Source organism: Coregonus clupeaformis, unplaced genomic scaffold (genome assembly GCF_020615455.1).
Source record: "Coregonus clupeaformis isolate EN_2021a unplaced genomic scaffold, ASM2061545v1 scaf0173, whole genome shotgun sequence".
NCBI lineage: Eukaryota > Metazoa > Chordata > Actinopteri > Salmoniformes > Salmonidae > Coregonus > Coregonus clupeaformis.
The window spans coordinates 335,862-354,778 of NW_025533628.1; the positions used below are offsets into that span (position 1 = coordinate 335,862).

An 18,917-nucleotide genomic window follows, 5' to 3' on the forward strand; every position below is an offset into this window, starting at 1 on the left:
TGGTAATCAAGGCTGTTATTGGAGGATTAGTCTCTGAAAACAGACTGGTAATCAAGGCTGTTATTGGAGGATTAGTCTCTGAAAACAGACTGGTAATCAAGGCTGTTATTGGAGGATTAGTCTCTGAAAACAGACTGGTAATCAAGGCTGTTATTGGAGGATTGGTCTCTGAAAACAGACTGGTAATCAAGGCTGTTATTGGAGTGGTCTCTGAAAACAGACTGGTAATCAAGGCTGTTATTGGAGGATTAGTCTCTGAAAACAGACTGGTAATCAAGGCTGTTATTGGAGGATTAGTCTCTGAAAACAGACTGGTAATCAAGGCTGTTATTGGAGGATTAGTCTCTGAAAACAGACTGGTAATCAAGGCTGTTATTGGAGGATTAGTCTCTGAAAACAGACTGGTAATCAAGGCTGTTATTGGAGGATTAGTCTCTGAAAACAGACTGGTAATCAAGGCTGTTATTGGAGGATTGGTCTCTGAAAACAGACTGGTAATCAAGGCTGTTATTGGAGGATTAGTCTCTGAAAACAGACTGGTAATCAAGGCTGTTATTGGAGGATTAGTCTCTGAAAACAGACTGGTAATCAAGGCTGTTATTGGAGGATTAGTCTCTGAAAACAGACTGGTAATCAAGGCTGTTATTGGAGGGATTAGTCTCTGAAAACAGACTGGTAATCAAGGCTGTTATTGGAGGATTAGTCTCTGAAAACAGACTGGTAATCAAGGCTGTTATTGGAGGATTAGTCTCTGAAAACAGACTGGTAATCAAGGCTGTTATTGGAGGATTAGTCTCTGAAAACAGACTGGTAATCAAGGCTGTTATTGGAGGATTAGTCTCTGAAAACAGACTGGTAATCAAGGCTGTTATTGGAGGATTAGTCTCTGAAAACAGACTGGTAATCAAGGCTGTTATTGGAGGATTAGTCTCTGAAAACAGACTGGTAATCAAGGCTGTTATTGGAGGATTGGTCTCTGAAAACAGACTGGTAATCAAGGCTGTTATTGGAGGATTAGTCTCTGAAAACAGACTGGTAATCAAGGCTGTTATTGGAGGATTAGTCTCTGAAAACAGACTGGTAATCAAGGCTGTTATTGGAGGATTAGTCTCTGAAAACAGACTGGTAATCAAGGCTGTTATTGGAGGATTAGTCTCTGAAAACAGACTGGTAATCAAGGCTGTTATTGGAGGATTAGTCTCTGAAAACAGACTGGTAATCAAGGCTGTTATTGGAGGATTGGTCTCTGAAAACAGACTGGTAATCAAGGCTGTTATTGGAGTGGTCTCTGAAAACAGACTGGTAATCAAGGCTGTTATTGGAGTGGTCTCTGAAAACAGACTGGTAATCAAGGCTGTTATTGGAGGATTAGTCTCTGAAAACAGACTGGTAATCAAGGCTGTTATTGGAGGATTAGTCTCTGAAAACAGACTGGTAATCAAGGCTGTTATTGGAGGATTAGTCTCTGAAAACAGACTGGTAATCAAGGCTGTTATTGGAGGATTAGTCTCTGAAAACAGACTGGTAATCAAGGCTGTTATTGGAGGATTAGTCTCTGAAAACAGACTGGTAATCAAGGCTGTTATTGGAGGATTAGTCTCTGAAAACAGACTGGTAATCAAGGCTGTTATTGGAGGATTAGTCTCTGAAAACAGACTGGTAATCAAGGCTGTTATTGGAGGATTAGTCTCTGAAAACAGACTGGTAATCAAGGCTGTTATTGGAGGATTGGTCTCTGAAAACAGACTGGTAATCAAGGCTGTTATTGGAGGATTAGTCTCTGAAAACAGACTGGTAATCAAGGCTGTTATTGGAGGATTAGTCTCTGAAAACAGACTGGTAATCAAGGCTGTTATTGGAGGATTAGTCTCTGAAAACAGACTGGTAATCAAGGCTGTTATTGGAGGATTAGTCTCTGAAAACAGACTGGTAATCAAGGCTGTTATTGGAGGATTAGTCTCTGAAAACAGACTGGTAATCAAGGCTGTTATTGGAGGATTAGTCTCTGAAAACAGACTGGTAATCAAGGCTGTTATTGGAGGATTGGTCTCTGAAAACAGACTGGTAATCAAGGCTGTTATTGGAGGATTAGTCTCTGAAAACAGACTGGTAATCAAGGCTGTTATTGGAGGATTAGTCTCTGAAAACAGACTGGTAATCAAGGCTGTTATTGGAGGATTAGTCTCTGAAAACAGACTGGTAATCAAGGCTGTTATTGGAGGATTAGTCTCTGAAAACAGACTGGTAATCAAGGCTGTTATTGGAGGATTAGTCTCTGAAAACAGACTGGTAATCAAGGCTGTTATTGGAGGATTAGTCTCTGAAAACAGACTGGTAATCAAGGCTGTTATTGGAGGATTAGTCTCTGAAAACAGACTGGTAATCAAGGCTGTTATTGGAGGATTAGTCTCTGAAAACAGACTGGTAATCAAGGCTGTTATTGGAGGATTGGTCTCTGAAAACAGACTGGTAATCAAGGCTGTTATTGGAGGATTAGTCTCTGAAAACAGACTGGTAATCAAGGCTGTTATTGGAGTGGTCTCTGAAAACAGACTGGTAATCAAGGCTGTTATTGGAGGATTAGTCTCTGAAAACAGACTGGTAATCAAGGCTGTTATTGGAGGATTAGTCTCTGAAAACAGACTGGTAATCAAGGCTGTTATTGGAGGATTAGTCTCTGAAAACAGACTGGTAATCAAGGCTGTTATTGGAGGATTAGTCTCTGAAAACAGACTGGTAATCAAGGCTGTTATTGGAGGATTAGTCTCTGAAAACAGACTGGTAATCAAGGCTGTTATTGGAGGTTGGTCTCTGAAAACAGACTGGTAATCAAGGCTGTTATTGGAGGATTAGTCTCTGAAAACAGACTGGTAATCAAGGCTGTTATTGGAGCGGTCTCTGAAAACAGACTGGTAATCAAGGCTGTTATTGGAGGATTAGTCTCTGAAAACAGACTGGTAATCAAGGCTGTTATTGGAGGATTGGTCTCTGAAAACAGACTGGTAATCAAGGCTGTTATTGGAGGATTAGTCTCTGAAAACAGACTGGTAATCAAGGCTGTTATTGGAGGATTAGTCTCTGAAAACAGACTGGTAATCAAGGCTGTTATTGGAGGATTAGTCTCTGAAAACAGACTGGTAATCAAGGCTGTTATTGGATTGGTCTCTGAAAACAGACTGGTAATCAAGGCTGTTATTGGAGGATTAGTCTCTGAAAACAGACTGGTAATCAAGGCTGTTATTGGAGGATTAGTCTCTGAAAACAGACTGGTAATCAAGGCTGTTATTGGAGGTGGTCTCTGAAAACAGACTGGTAATCAAGGCTGTTATTGGAGGATTAGTCTCTGAAAACAGACTGGTAATCAAGGCTGTTATTGGAGGATTAGTCTCTGAAAACAGACTGGTAATCAAGGCTGTTATTGGAGGAGTGGTCTCTGAAAACAGACTGGTAATCAAGGCTGTTATTGGAGGATTGGTCTCTGAAAACAGACTGGTAATCAAGGCTGTTATTGGAGGATTAGTCTCTGAAAACAGACTGGTAATCAAGGCTGTTATTGGAGGATTAGTCTCTGAAAACAGACTGGTAATCAAGGCTGTTATTGGAGGATTAGTCTCTGAAAACAGACTGGTAATCAAGGCTGTTATTGGAGTGGTCTCTGAAAACAGACTGGTAATCAAGGCTGTTATTGGAGGATTGGTCTCTGAAAACAGACTGGTAATCAAGGCTGTTATTGGAGGATTGGTCTCTGAAAACAGACTGGTAATCAAGGCTGTTATTGGAGGATTAGTCTCTGAAAACAGACTGGTAATCAAGGCTGTTATTGGAGGTGGTCTCTGAAAACAGACTGGTAATCAAGGCTGTTATTGGAGGATTAGTCTCTGAAAACAGACTGGTAATCAAGGCTGTTATTGGAGGATTAGTCTCTGAAAACAGACTGGTAATCAAGGCTGTTATTGGAGGATGGTCTCTGAAAACAGACTGGTAATCAAGGCTGTTATTGGAGGAGTGGTCTCTGAAAACAGACTGGTAATCAAGGCTGTTATTGGAGGATTAGTCTCTGAAAACAGACTGGTAATCAAGGCTGTTATTGGAGCTGGTCTCTGAAAACAGACTGGTAATCAAGGCTGTTATTGGGGATTAGTCTCTGAAAACAGACTGGTAATCAAGGCTGTTATTGGAGGATTAGTCTCTGAAAACAGACTGGTAATCAAGGCTGTTATTGGAGGATTAGTCTCTGAAAACAGACTGGTAATCAAGGCTGTTATTGGAGGATTAGTCTCTGAAAACAGACTGGTAATCAAGGCTGTTATTGGAGGATTGGTCTCTGAAAACAGACTGGTAATCAAGGCTGTTATTGGAGGATTGGTCTCTGAAAACAGACTGGTAATCAAGGCTGTTATTGGAGGATTAGTCTCTGAAAACAGACTGGTAATCAAGGCTGTTATTGGAGGATTAGTCTCTGAAAACAGACTGGTAATCAAGGCTGTTATTGGAGGTGGTCTCTGAAAACAGACTGGTAATCAAGGCTGTTATTGGAGGATTAGTCTCTGAAAACAGACTGGTAATCAAGGCTGTTATTGGAGGATTAGTCTCTGAAAACAGACTGGTAATCAAGGCTGTTATTGGAGGATTAGTCTCTGAAAACAGACTGGTAATCAAGGCTGTTATTGGAGGATTAGTCTCTGAAAACAGACTGGTAATCAAGGCTGTTATTGGAGGTGGTCTCTGAAAACAGACTGGTAATCAAGGCTGTTATTGGAGGATTGGTCTCTGAAAACAGACTGGTAATCAAGGCTGTTATTGGAGGATTGGTCTCTGAAAACAGACTGGTAATCAAGGCTGTTATTGGAGGATTAGTCTCTGAAAACAGACTGGTAATCAAGGCTGTTATTGGAGGATTAGTCTCTGAAAACAGACTGGTAATCAAGGCTGTTATTGGAGGATTAGTCTCTGAAAACAGACTGGTAATCAAGGCTGTTATTGGAGGATTAGTCTCTGAAAACAGACTGGTAATCAAGGCTGTTATTGGAGGATTAGTCTCTGAAAACAGACTGGTAATCAAGGCTGTTATTGGAGCGGTCTCTGAAAACAGACTGGTAATCAAGGCTGTTATTGGAGTGGTCTCTGAAAACAGACTGGTAATCAAGGCTGTTATTGGAGGATTGGTCTCTGAAAACAGACTGGTAATCAAGGCTGTTATTGGAGGAGTGGTCTCTGAAAACAGACTGGTAATCAAGGCTGTTATTGGAGGATTAGTCTCTGAAAACAGACTGGTAATCAAGGCTGTTATTGGAGGATTAGTCTCTGAAAACAGACTGGTAATCAAGGCTGTTATTGGAGGATTAGTCTCTGAAAACAGACTGGTAATCAAGGCTGTTATTGGAGGATTGGTCTCTGAAAACAGACTGGTAATCAAGGCTGTTATTGGAGGATTAGTCTCTGAAAACAGACTGGTAATCAAGGCTGTTATTGGAGATGGTCTCTGAAAACAGACTGGTAATCAAGGCTGTTATTGGAGGATTGGTCTCTGAAAACAGACTGGTAATCAAGGCTGTTATTGGAGGATTAGTCTCTGAAAACAGACTGGTAATCAAGGCTGTTATTGGAGGATTAGTCTCTGAAAACAGACTGGTAATCAAGGCTGTTATTGGAGGATTAGTCTCTGAAAACAGACTGGTAATCAAGGCTGTTATTGGAGGATTAGTCTCTGAAAACAGACTGGTAATCAAGGCTGTTATTGGAGGATTGGTCTCTGAAAACAGACTGGTAATCAAGGCTGTTATTGGAGGATTAGTCTCTGAAAACAGACTGGTAATCAAGGCTGTTATTGGAGGATTGGTCTCTGAAAACAGACTGGTAATCAAGGCTGTTATTGGAGGATGGTCTCTGAAAACAGACTGGTAATCAAGGCTGTTATTGGAGGATTAGTCTCTGAAAACAGACTGGTAATCAAGGCTGTTATTGGAGATGGTCTCTGAAAACAGACTGGTAATCAAGGCTGTTATTGGAGGATTGGTCTCTGAAAACAGACTGGTAATCAAGGCTGTTATTGGAGGATTGGTCTCTGAAAACAGACTGGTAATCAAGGCTGTTATTGGAGATTGGTCTCTGAAAACAGACTGGTAATCAAGGCTGTTATTGGAGGATTAGTCTCTGAAAACAGACTGGTAATCAAGGCTGTTATTGGAGGATTAGTCTCTGAAAACAGACTGGTAATCAAGGCTGTTATTGGAGGATTAGTCTCTGAAAACAGACTGGTAATCAAGGCTGTTATTGGAGGGTTAGTCTCTGAAAACAGACTGGTAATCAAGGCTGTTATTGGAGGATTAGTCTCTGAAAACAGACTGGTAATCAAGGCTGTTATTGGAGGATTAGTCTCTGAAAACAGACTGGTAATCAAGGCTGTTATTGGAGTGGTCTCTGAAAACAGACTGGTAATCAAGGCTGTTATTGGATTGGTCTCTGAAAACAGACTGGTAATCAAGGCTGTTATTGGAGGATTGGTCTCTGAAAACAGACTGGTAATCAAGGCTGTTATTGGAGGATTAGTCTCTGAAAACAGACTGGTAATCAAGGCTGTTATTGGAGGATTAGTCTCTGAAAACAGACTGGTAATCAAGGCTGTTATTGGAGGATTAGTCTCTGAAAACAGACTGGTAATCAAGGCTGTTATTGGAGGATTAGTCTCTGAAAACAGACTGGTAATCAAGGCTGTTATTGGAGGATTAGTCTCTGAAAACAGACTGGTAATCAAGGCTGTTATTGGAGGATTAGTCTCTGAAAACAGACTGGTAATCAAGGCTGTTATTGGAGGATTGGTCTCTGAAAACAGACTGGTAATCAAGGCTGTTATTGGAGGATTGGTCTCTGAAAACAGACTGGTAATCAAGGCTGTTATTGGAGGATTGGTCTCTGAAAACAGACTGGTAATCAAGGCTGTTATTGGAGGATTGGTCTCTGAAAACAGACTGGTAATCAAGGCTGTTATTGGAGGATTAGTCTCTGAAAACAGACTGGTAATCAAGGCTGTTATTGGAGCGGTCTCTGAAAACAGACTGGTAATCAAGGCTGTTATTGGAGGATTAGTCTCTGAAAACAGACTGGTAATCAAGGCTGTTATTGGAGGATTAGTCTCTGAAAACAGACTGGTAATCAAGGCTGTTATTGGAGTGGTCTCTGAAAACAGACTGGTAATCAAGGCTGTTATTGGAGGATTGGTCTCTGAAAACAGACTGGTAATCAAGGCTGTTATTGGAGGATTAGTCTCTGAAAACAGACTGGTAATCAAGGCTGTTATTGGAGGATTGGTCTCTGAAAACAGACTGGTAATCAAGGCTGTTATTGGAGGATTAGTCTCTGAAAACAGACTGGTAATCAAGGCTGTTATTGGAGCGGTCTCTGAAAACAGACTGGTAATCAAGGCTGTTATTGGAGGATTAGTCTCTGAAAACAGACTGGTAATCAAGGCTGTTATTGGAGGATTAGTCTCTGAAAACAGACTGGTAATCAAGGCTGTTATTGGAGGATTGGTCTCTGAAAACAGACTGGTAATCAAGGCTGTTATTGGAGGATTAGTCTCTGAAAACAGACTGGTAATCAAGGCTGTTATTGGAGGATTAGTCTCTGAAAACAGACTGGTAATCAAGGCTGTTATTGGAGGATTAGTCTCTGAAAACAGACTGGTAATCAAGGCTGTTATTGGAGGATTGGTCTCTGAAAACAGACTGGTAATCAAGGCTGTTATTGGAGGATTAGTCTCTGAAAACAGACTGGTAATCAAGGCTGTTATTGGAGGATTGGTCTCTGAAAACAGACTGGTAATCAAGGCTGTTATTGGAGGATTAGTCTCTGAAAACAGACTGGTAATCAAGGCTGTTATTGGAGGATTAGTCTCTGAAAACAGACTGGTAATCAAGGCTGTTATTGGAGGTAGTCTCTGAAAACAGACTGGTAATCAAGGCTGTTATTGGAGGATTAGTCTCTGAAAACAGACTGGTAATCAAGGCTGTTATTGGAGGATTAGTCTCTGAAAACAGACTGGTAATCAAGGCTGTTATTGGAGATTGGTCTCTGAAAACAGACTGGTAATCAAGGCTGTTATTGGAGGATAGTCTCTGAAAACAGACTGGTAATCAAGGCTGTTATTGGAGGATTAGTCTCTGAAAACAGACTGGTAATCAAGGCTGTTATTGGAGGATTAGTCTCTGAAAACAGACTGGTAATCAAGGCTGTTATTGGAGGATGGTCTCTGAAAACAGACTGGTAATCAAGGCTGTTATTGGAGGATTAGTCTCTGAAAACAGACTGGTAATCAAGGCTGTTATTGGAGGATTAGTCTCTGAAAACAGACTGGTAATCAAGGCTGTTATTGGAGGATTAGTCTCTGAAAACAGACTGGTAATCAAGGCTGTTATTGGAGGTTAGTCTCTGAAAACAGACTGGTAATCAAGGCTGTTATTGGAGGATTAGTCTCTGAAAACAGACTGGTAATCAAGGCTGTTATTGGAGGATTAGTCTCTGAAAACAGACTGGTAATCAAGGCTGTTATTGGAGGATTAGTCTCTGAAAACAGACTGGTAATCAAGGCTGTTATTGGAGGATTGGTCTCTGAAAACAGACTGGTAATCAAGGCTGTTATTGGAGGATTAGTCTCTGAAAACAGACTGGTAATCAAGGCTGTTATTGGAGGATTAGTCTCTGAAAACAGACTGGTAATCAAGGCTGTTATTGGAGTGGTCTCTGAAAACAGACTGGTAATCAAGGCTGTTATTGGAGGATTGGTCTCTGAAAACAGACTGGTAATCAAGGCTGTTATTGGAGGATTGGTCTCTGAAAACAGACTGGTAATCAAGGCTGTTATTGGAGGATTAGTCTCTGAAAACAGACTGGTAATCAAGGCTGTTATTGGATTGGTCTCTGAAAACAGACTGGTAATCAAGGCTGTTATTGGAGGATTGGTCTCTGAAAACAGACTGGTAATCAAGGCTGTTATTGGAGGATTGGTCTCTGAAAACAGACTGGTAATCAAGGCTGTTATTGGAGGATTAGTCTCTGAAAACAGACTGGTAATCAAGGCTGTTATTGGAGGATTGGTCTCTGAAAACAGACTGGTAATCAAGGCTGTTATTGGAGGATTAGTCTCTGAAAACAGACTGGTAATCAAGGCTGTTATTGGAGGATTAGTCTCTGAAAACAGACTGGTAATCAAGGCTGTTATTGGAGGATGGTCTCTGAAAACAGACTGGTAATCAAGGCTGTTATTGGAGGATTAGTCTCTGAAAACAGACTGGTAATCAAGGCTGTTATTGGAGGTTGGTCTCTGAAAACAGACTGGTAATCAAGGCTGTTATTGGAGGATTAGTCTCTGAAAACAGACTGGTAATCAAGGCTGTTATTGGAGGATTAGTCTCTGAAAACAGACTGGTAATCAAGGCTGTTATTGGAGGATTAGTCTCTGAAAACAGACTGGTAATCAAGGCTGTTATTGGAGGATTAGTCTCTGAAAACAGACTGGTAATCAAGGCTGTTATTGGAGGATTAGTCTCTGAAAACAGACTGGTAATCAAGGCTGTTATTGGATTGGTCTCTGAAAACAGACTGGTAATCAAGGCTGTTATTGGAGGATTGGTCTCTGAAAACAGACTGGTAATCAAGGCTGTTATTGGAGGATTGGTCTCTGAAAACAGACTGGTAATCAAGGCTGTTATTGGAGCGGTCTCTGAAAACAGACTGGTAATCAAGGCTGTTATTGGAGGGTTAGTCTCTGAAAACAGACTGGTAATCAAGGCTGTTATTGGAGGATTAGTCTCTGAAAACAGACTGGTAATCAAGGCTGTTATTGGAGGATTAGTCTCTGAAAACAGACTGGTAATCAAGGCTGTTATTGGAGTGGTCTCTGAAAACAGACTGGTAATCAAGGCTGTTATTGGAGGATTGGTCTCTGAAAACAGACTGGTAATCAAGGCTGTTATTGGAGGATTAGTCTCTGAAAACAGACTGGTAATCAAGGCTGTTATTGGATTGGTCTCTGAAAACAGACTGGTAATCAAGGCTGTTATTGGAGTGGTCTCTGAAAACAGACTGGTAATCAAGGCTGTTATTGGAGGATTAGTCTCTGAAAACAGACTGGTAATCAAGGCTGTTATTGGAGGATTAGTCTCTGAAAACAGACTGGTAATCAAGGCTGTTATTGGAGGATTAGTCTCTGAAAACAGACTGGTAATCAAGGCTGTTATTGGAGGATTGGTCTCTGAAAACAGACTGGTAATCAAGGCTGTTATTGGAGGATTGGTCTCTGAAAACAGACTGGTAATCAAGGCTGTTATTGGAGGATTAGTCTCTGAAAACAGACTGGTAATCAAGGCTGTTATTGGAGGATTAGTCTCTGAAAACAGACTGGTAATCAAGGCTGTTATTGGATTGGTCTCTGAAAACAGACTGGTAATCAAGGCTGTTATTGGAGGATTGGTCTCTGAAAACAGACTGGTAATCAAGGCTGTTATTGGAGGATTGGTCTCTGAAAACAGACTGGTAATCAAGGCTGTTATTGGAGGATTAGTCTCTGAAAACAGACTGGTAATCAAGGCTGTTATTGGAGGATTAGTCTCTGAAAACAGACTGGTAATCAAGGCTGTTATTGGAGGATTGGTCTCTGAAAACAGACTGGTAATCAAGGCTGTTATTGGAGGATTAGTCTCTGAAAACAGACTGGTAATCAAGGCTGTTATTGGAGGATTGGTCTCTGAAAACAGACTGGTAATCAAGGCTGTTATTGGAGGATTGGTCTCTGAAAACAGACTGGTAATCAAGGCTGTTATTGGAGGATTAGTCTCTGAAAACAGACTGGTAATCAAGGCTGTTATTGGAGGGTTGGTCTCTGAAAACAGACTGGTAATCAAGGCTGTTATTGGAGGATTAGTCTCTGAAAACAGACTGGTAATCAAGGCTGTTATTGGAGGATTAGTCTCTGAAAACAGACTGGTAATCAAGGCTGTTATTGGAGGATTAGTCTCTGAAAACAGACTGGTAATCAAGGCTGTTATTGGAGGATTAGTCTCTGAAAACAGACTGGTAATCAAGGCTGTTATTGGAGGATTAGTCTCTGAAAACAGACTGGTAATCAAGGCTGTTATTAGTCTCTGAAAACAGACTGGTAATCAAGGCTGTTATTTGGTCTCTGAAAACAGACTGGTAATCAAGGCTGTTATTGGAGGATTGGTCTCTGAAAACAGACTGGTAATCAAGGCTGTTATTGGAGGATTAGTCTCTGAAAACAGACTGGTAATCAAGGCTGTTATTGGAGGATTAGTCTCTGAAAACAGACTGGTAATCAAGGCTGTTATTGGAGGATTAGTCTCTGAAAACAGACTGGTAATCAAGGCTGTTATTGGAGGTGAGTCTCTGAAAACAGACTGGTAATCAAGGCTGTTATTGGAGGATTAGTCTCTGAAAACAGACTGGTAATCAAGGCTGTTATTGGAGTTAGTCTCTGAAAACAGACTGGTAATCAAGGCTGTTATTGGAGGATTGGTCTCTGAAAACAGACTGGTAATCAAGGCTGTTATTGGAGGATTGGTCTCTGAAAACAGACTGGTAATCAAGGCTGTTATTGGAGGTTAGTCTCTGAAAACAGACTGGTAATCAAGGCTGTTATTGGAGGATGGTCTCTGAAAACAGACTGGTAATCAAGGCTGTTATTGGAGGATTAGTCTCTGAAAACAGACTGGTAATCAAGGCTGTTATTGGAGGATTGGTCTCTGAAAACAGACTGGTAATCAAGGCTGTTATTGGAGGATTGGTCTCTGAAAACAGACTGGTAATCAAGGCTGTTATTGGAGGATAGTCTCTGAAAACAGACTGGTAATCAAGGCTGTTATTGGAGGATTGGTCTCTGAAAACAGACTGGTAATCAAGGCTGTTATTGGAGGATTGGTCTCTGAAAACAGACTGGTAATCAAGGCTGTTATTGGAGGATTGGTCTCTGAAAACAGACTGGTAATCAAGGCTGTTATTGGAGGATTAGTCTCTGAAAACAGACTGGTAATCAAGGCTGTTATTGGAGAGTGGTCTCTGAAAACAGACTGGTAATCAAGGCTGTTATTGGAGGATTAGTCTCTGAAAACAGACTGGTAATCAAGGCTGTTATTGGAGTGGTCTCTGAAAACAGACTGGTAATCAAGGCTGTTATTGGAGGATTGGTCTCTGAAAACAGACTGGTAATCAAGGCTGTTATTGGAGGATTGGTCTCTGAAAACAGACTGGTAATCAAGGCTGTTATTGGAGGATTGGTCTCTGAAAACAGACTGGTAATCAAGGCTGTTATTGGATTGGTCTCTGAAAACAGACTGGTAATCAAGGCTGTTATTGGAGGATTAGTCTCTGAAAACAGACTGGTAATCAAGGCTGTTATTGGAGGATTGGTCTCTGAAAACAGACTGGTAATCAAGGCTGTTATTGGAGGATTAGTCTCTGAAAACAGACTGGTAATCAAGGCTGTTATTGGAGGATTAGTCTCTGAAAACAGACTGGTAATCAAGGCTGTTATTGGAGGATTGGTCTCTGAAAACAGACTGGTAATCAAGGCTGTTATTGGAGGATTAGTCTCTGAAAACAGACTGGTAATCAAGGCTGTTATTGGAGTGGTCTCTGAAAACAGACTGGTAATCAAGGCTGTTATTGGAGTGGTCTCTGAAAACAGACTGGTAATCAAGGCTGTTATTGGAGGATTAGTCTCTGAAAACAGACTGGTAATCAAGGCTGTTATTGGAGGTTAGTCTCTGAAAACAGACTGGTAATCAAGGCTGTTATTGGAGGATTAGTCTCTGAAAACAGACTGGTAATCAAGGCTGTTATTGGAGGATTGGTCTCTGAAAACAGACTGGTAATCAAGGCTGTTATTGGAGGATTGGTCTCTGAAAACAGACTGGTAATCAAGGCTGTTATTGGAGGATTAGTCTCTGAAAACAGACTGGTAATCAAGGCTGTTATTGGAGGATTAGTCTCTGAAAACAGACTGGTAATCAAGGCTGTTATTGGAGGATTAGTCTCTGAAAACAGACTGGTAATCAAGGCTGTTATTGGAGGATTGGTCTCTGAAAACAGACTGGTAATCAAGGCTGTTATTGGAGGATTAGTCTCTGAAAACAGACTGGTAATCAAGGCTGTTATTGGAGGATTAGTCTCTGAAAACAGACTGGTAATCAAGGCTGTTATTGGAGGATTAGTCTCTGAAAACAGACTGGTAATCAAGGCTGTTATTGGAGGATTGGTCTCTGAAAACAGACTGGTAATCAAGGCTGTTATTGGAGGATTAGTCTCTGAAAACAGACTGGTAATCAAGGCTGTTATTGGAGGATTAGTCTCTGAAAACAGACTGGTAATCAAGGCTGTTATTGGAGGATTAGTCTCTGAAAACAGACTGGTAATCAAGGCTGTTATTGGAGGATTAGTCTCTGAAAACAGACTGGTAATCAAGGCTGTTATTGGAGGATTAGTCTCTGAAAACAGACTGGTAATCAAGGCTGTTATTGGAGGATTGGTCTCTGAAAACAGACTGGTAATCAAGGCTGTTATTGGATTGGTCTCTGAAAACAGACTGGTAATCAAGGCTGTTATTGGAGGATTAGTCTCTGAAAACAGACTGGTAATCAAGGCTGTTATTGGAGGATTAGTCTCTGAAAACAGACTGGTAATCAAGGCTGTTATTGGAGGATTAGTCTCTGAAAACAGACTGGTAATCAAGGCTGTTATTGGAGCGGTCTCTGAAAACAGACTGGTAATCAAGGCTGTTATTGGAGTGGTCTCTGAAAACAGACTGGTAATCAAGGCTGTTATTGGAGTGGTCTCTGAAAACAGACTGGTAATCAAGGCTGTTATTGGAGTGGTCTCTGAAAACAGACTGGTAATCAAGGCTGTTATTGGAGGATTAGTCTCTGAAAACAGACTGGTAATCAAGGCTGTTATTGGAGGATTAGTCTCTGAAAACAGACTGGTAATCAAGGCTGTTATTGGAGTGGTCTCTGAAAACAGACTGGTAATCAAGGCTGTTATTGGAGTGGTCTCTGAAAACAGACTGGTAATCAAGGCTGTTATTGGAGGATTGGTCTCTGAAAACAGACTGGTAATCAAGGCTGTTATTGGAGGATTAGTCTCTGAAAACAGACTGGTAATCAAGGCTGTTATTGGAGATTGGTCTCTGAAAACAGACTGGTAATCAAGGCTGTTATTGGAGGTTAGTCTCTGAAAACAGACTGGTAATCAAGGCTGTTATTGGAGGATTAGTCTCTGAAAACAGACTGGTAATCAAGGCTGTTATTGGAGGATTGGTCTCTGAAAACAGACTGGTAATCAAGGCTGTTATTGGAGGATTGGTCTCTGAAAACAGACTGGTAATCAAGGCTGTTATTGGAGGATTAGTCTCTGAAAACAGACTGGTAATCAAGGCTGTTATTGGAGGATTGGTCTCTGAAAACAGACTGGTAATCAAGGCTGTTATTGGAGGTGGTCTCTGAAAACAGACTGGTAATCAAGGCTGTTATTGGAGGATTGGTCTCTGAAAACAGACTGGTAATCAAGGCTGTTATTGGAGTGGTCTCTGAAAACAGACTGGTAATCAAGGCTGTTATTGGAGTGGTCTCTGAAAACAGACTGGTAATCAAGGCTGTTATTGGAGGATTGGTCTCTGAAAACAGACTGGTAATCAAGGCTGTTATTGGAGGATTGGTCTCTGAAAACAGACTGGTAATCAAGGCTGTTATTGGAGGATTGGTCTCTGAAAACAGACTGGTAATCAAGGCTGTTATTGGAGGATTAGTCTCTGAAAACAGACTGGTAATCAAGGCTGTTATTGGAGGATTAGTCTCTGAAAACAGACTGGTAATCAAGGCTGTTATTGGAGGATTGGTCTCTGAAAACAGACTGGTAATCAAGGCTGTTATTGGATTGGTCTCTGAAAACAGACTGGTAATCAAGGCTGTTATTGGAGGATTGGTCTCTGAAAACAGACTGGTAATCAAGGCTGTTATTGGAGGATTGGTCTCTGAAAACAGACTGGTAATCAAGGCTGTTATTGGAGTATGTCTCTGAAAACAGACTGGTAATCAAGGCTGTTATTGGAGGATTAGTCTCTGAAAACAGACTGGTAATCAAGGCTGTTATTGGAGGATTAGTCTCTGAAAACAGACTGGTAATCAAGGCTGTTATTGGAGGATTAGTCTCTGAAAACAGACTGGTAATCAAGGCTGTTATTGGAGGATTGGTCTCTGAAAACAGACTGGTAATCAAGGCTGTTATTGGAGGATTGGTCTCTGAAAACAGACTGGTAATCAAGGCTGTTATTGGAGGGTAGTCTCTGAAAACAGACTGGTAATCAAGGCTGTTATTGGAGGATTAGTCTCTGAAAACAGACTGGTAATCAAGGCTGTTATTGGAGGATTAGTCTCTGAAAACAGACTGGTAATCAAGGCTGTTATTGGAGGATTAGTCTCTGAAAACAGACTGGTAATCAAGGCTGTTATTGGAGCGGTCTCTGAAAACAGACTGGTAATCAAGGCTGTTATTGGAGGATTAGTCTCTGAAAACAGACTGGTAATCAAGGCTGTTATTGGAGGATTAGTCTCTGAAAACAGACTGGTAATCAAGGCTGTTATTGGAGGATTAGTCTCTGAAAACAGACTGGTAATCAAGGCTGTTATTGGAGGATTAGTCTCTGAAAACAGACTGGTAATCAAGGCTGTTATTGGAGTGGTCTCTGAAAACAGACTGGTAATCAAGGCTGTTATTGGAGGATTAGTCTCTGAAAACAGACTGGTAATCAAGGCTGTTATTGGAGCGGTCTCTGAAAACAGACTGGTAATCAAGGCTGTTATTGGAGGATTAGTCTCTGAAAACAGACTGGTAATCAAGGCTGTTATTGGAGGATTAGTCTCTGAAAACAGACTGGTAATCAAGGCTGTTATTGGAGGATTAGTCTCTGAAAACAGACTGGTAATCAAGGCTGTTATTGGAGCGGTCTCTGAAAACAGACTGGTAATCAAGGCTGTTATTGGATTGGTCTCTGAAAACAGACTGGTAATCAAGGCTGTTATTGGAGGATTGGTCTCTGAAAACAGACTGGTAATCAAGGCTGTTATTGGAGGATTAGTCTCTGAAAACAGACTGGTAATCAAGGCTGTTATTGGAGGATTAGTCTCTGAAAACAGACTGGTAATCAAGGCTGTTATTGGAGGATTAGTCTCTGAAAACAGACTGGTAATCAAGGCTGTTATTGGAGGATTAGTCTCTGAAAACAGACTGGTAATCAAGGCTGTTATTGGAGGATTAGTCTCTGAAAACAGACTGGTAATCAAGGCTGTTATTGGAGGATTAGTCTCTGAAAACAGACTGGTAATCAAGGCTGTTATTGGAGGATTAGTCTCTGAAAACAGACTGGTAATCAAGGCTGTTATTGGAGGATTAGTCTCTGAAAACAGACTGGTAATCAAGGCTGTTATTGGAGATTGGTCTCTGAAAACAGACTGGTAATCAAGGCTGTTATTGGAGTGGTCTCTGAAAACAGACTGGTAATCAAGGCTGTTATTGGAGGTGGTCTCTGAAAACAGACTGGTAATCAAGGCTGTTATTGGAGGATTGGTCTCTGAAAACAGACTGGTAATCAAGGCTGTTATTGGAGGATTGGTCTCTGAAAACAGACTGGTAATCAAGGCTGTTATTGGAGGATTAGTCTCTGAAAACAGACTGGTAATCAAGGCTGTTATTGGAGGATTAGTCTCTGAAAACAGACTGGTAATCAAGGCTGTTATTGGAGTGGTCTCTGAAAACAGACTGGTAATCAAGGCTGTTATTGGAGTGGTCTCTGAAAACAGACTGGTAATCAAGGCTGTTATTGGAGCGGTCTCTGAAAACAGACTGGTAATCAAGGCTGTTATTGGATTGGTCTCTGAAAACAGACTGGTAATCAAGGCTGTTATTGGAGTGGTCTCTGAAAACAGACTGGTAATCAAGGCTGTTATTGGAGGATTAGTCTCTGAAAACAGACTGGTAATCAAGGCTGTTATTGGAGGATTAGTCTCTGAAAACAGACTGGTAATCAAGGCTGTTATTGGAGGATTAGTCTCTGAAAACAGACTGGTAATCAAGGCTGTTATTGGAGGATTAGTCTCTGAAAACAGACTGGTAATCAAGGCTGTTATTGGAGGATTAGTCTCTGAAAACAGACTGGTAATCAAGGCTGTTATTGGAGGTGGTCTCTGAAAACAGACTGGTAATCAAGGCTGTTATTGGAGATTGGTCTCTGAAAACAGACTGGTAATCAAGGCTGTTATTGGAGGATTGGTCTCTGAAAACAGACTGGTAATCAAGGCTGTTATTGGAGGTAGTCTCTGAAAACAGACTGGTAATCAAGGCTGTTATTGGAGGATTGGTCTCTGAAAACAGACTGGTAATCAAGGCTGTTATTGGAGGATTGGTCTCTGAAAACAGACTGGTAATCAAGGCTGTTATTGGAGGATTAGTCTCTGAAAACAGACTGGTAATCAAGGCTGTTATTGGAGGATTGGTCTCTGAAAACAGACTGGTAATCAAGGCTGTTATTGGAGGCTGGTCTCTGAAAACAGACTGGTAATCAAGGCTGTTATTGGAGTGGTCTCTGAAAACAGACTGGTAATCAAGGCTGTTATTGGAGGATTAGTCTCTGAAAACAGACTGGTAATCAAGGCTGTTATTGGAGTGGTCTCTGAAAACAGACTGGTAATCAAGGCTGTTATTGGAGGATTAGTCTCTGAAAACAGACTGGTAATCAAGGCTGTTATTGGAGGATTGGTCTCTGAAAACAGACTGGTAATCAAGGCTGTTATTGGAGGATTGGTCTCTGAAAACAGACTGGTAATCAAGGCTGTTATTGGATTGGTCTCTGAAAACAGACTGGTAATCAAGGCTGTTATTGGAGGATTAGTCTCTGAAAACAGACTGGTAATCAAGGCTGTTATTGGAGGATAGTCTCTGAAAACAGACTGGTAATCAAGGCTGTTATTGGAGGATTAGTCTCTGAAAACAGACTGGTAATCAAGGCTGTTATTGGAGGATTGGTCTCTGAAAACAGACTGGTAATCAAGGCTGTTATTGGAGTCGGTCTCTGAAAACAGACTGGTAATCAAGGCTGTTATTGGAGGATAGTCTCTGAAAACAGACTGGTAATCAAGGCTGTTATTGGAGGATTAGTCTCTGAAAACAGACTGGTAATCAAGGCTGTTATTGGAGGATTAGTCTCTGAAAACAGACTGGTAATCAAGGCTGTTATTGGAGGATTAGTCTCTGAAAACAGACTGGTAATCAAGGCTGTTATTGGAGGATTAGTCTCTGAAAACAGACTGGTAATCAAGGCTGTTATTGGAGGATTAGTCTCTGAAAACAGACTGGTAATCAAGGCTGTTATTGGAGGATTAGTCTCTGAAAACAGACTGGTAATCAAGGCTGTTATTGGAGGATTGGTCTCTGAAAACAGACTGGTAATCAAGGCTGTTATTGGAGGATTAGTCTCTGAAAACAGACTGGTAATCAAGGCTGTTATTGGAGGATTAGTCTCTGAAAACAGACTGGTAATCAAGGCTGTTATTGGAGCGGTCTCTGAAAACAGACTGGTAATCAAGGCTGTTATTGGAGTGGTCTCTGAAAACAGACTGGTAATCAAGGCTGTTATTGGAGGATTAGTCTCTGAAAACAGACTGGTAATCAAGGCTGTTATTGGAGGATTAGTCTCTGAAAACAGACTGGTAATCAAGGCTGTTATTGGAGGATTGGTCTCTGAAAACAGACTGGTAATCAAGGCTGTTATTGGAGGATTGGTCTCTGAAAACAGACTGGTAATCAAGGCTGTTATTGGAGGATTGGTCTCTGAAAACAGACTGGTAATCAAGGCTGTT

At 41.1% G+C, this 18,917-nt stretch overlaps 1 protein-coding gene across 1 annotated transcript in view; it reads left to right on the plus strand.

Moving 5' to 3' along the window:
• Positions 1 to 18,917, plus strand: part of LOC121578767 (regulator of G-protein signaling 7-like) — a 268,935-nt gene that overhangs the window by 179,656 nt on the left and 70,362 nt on the right. The window lies entirely within an intron of this gene.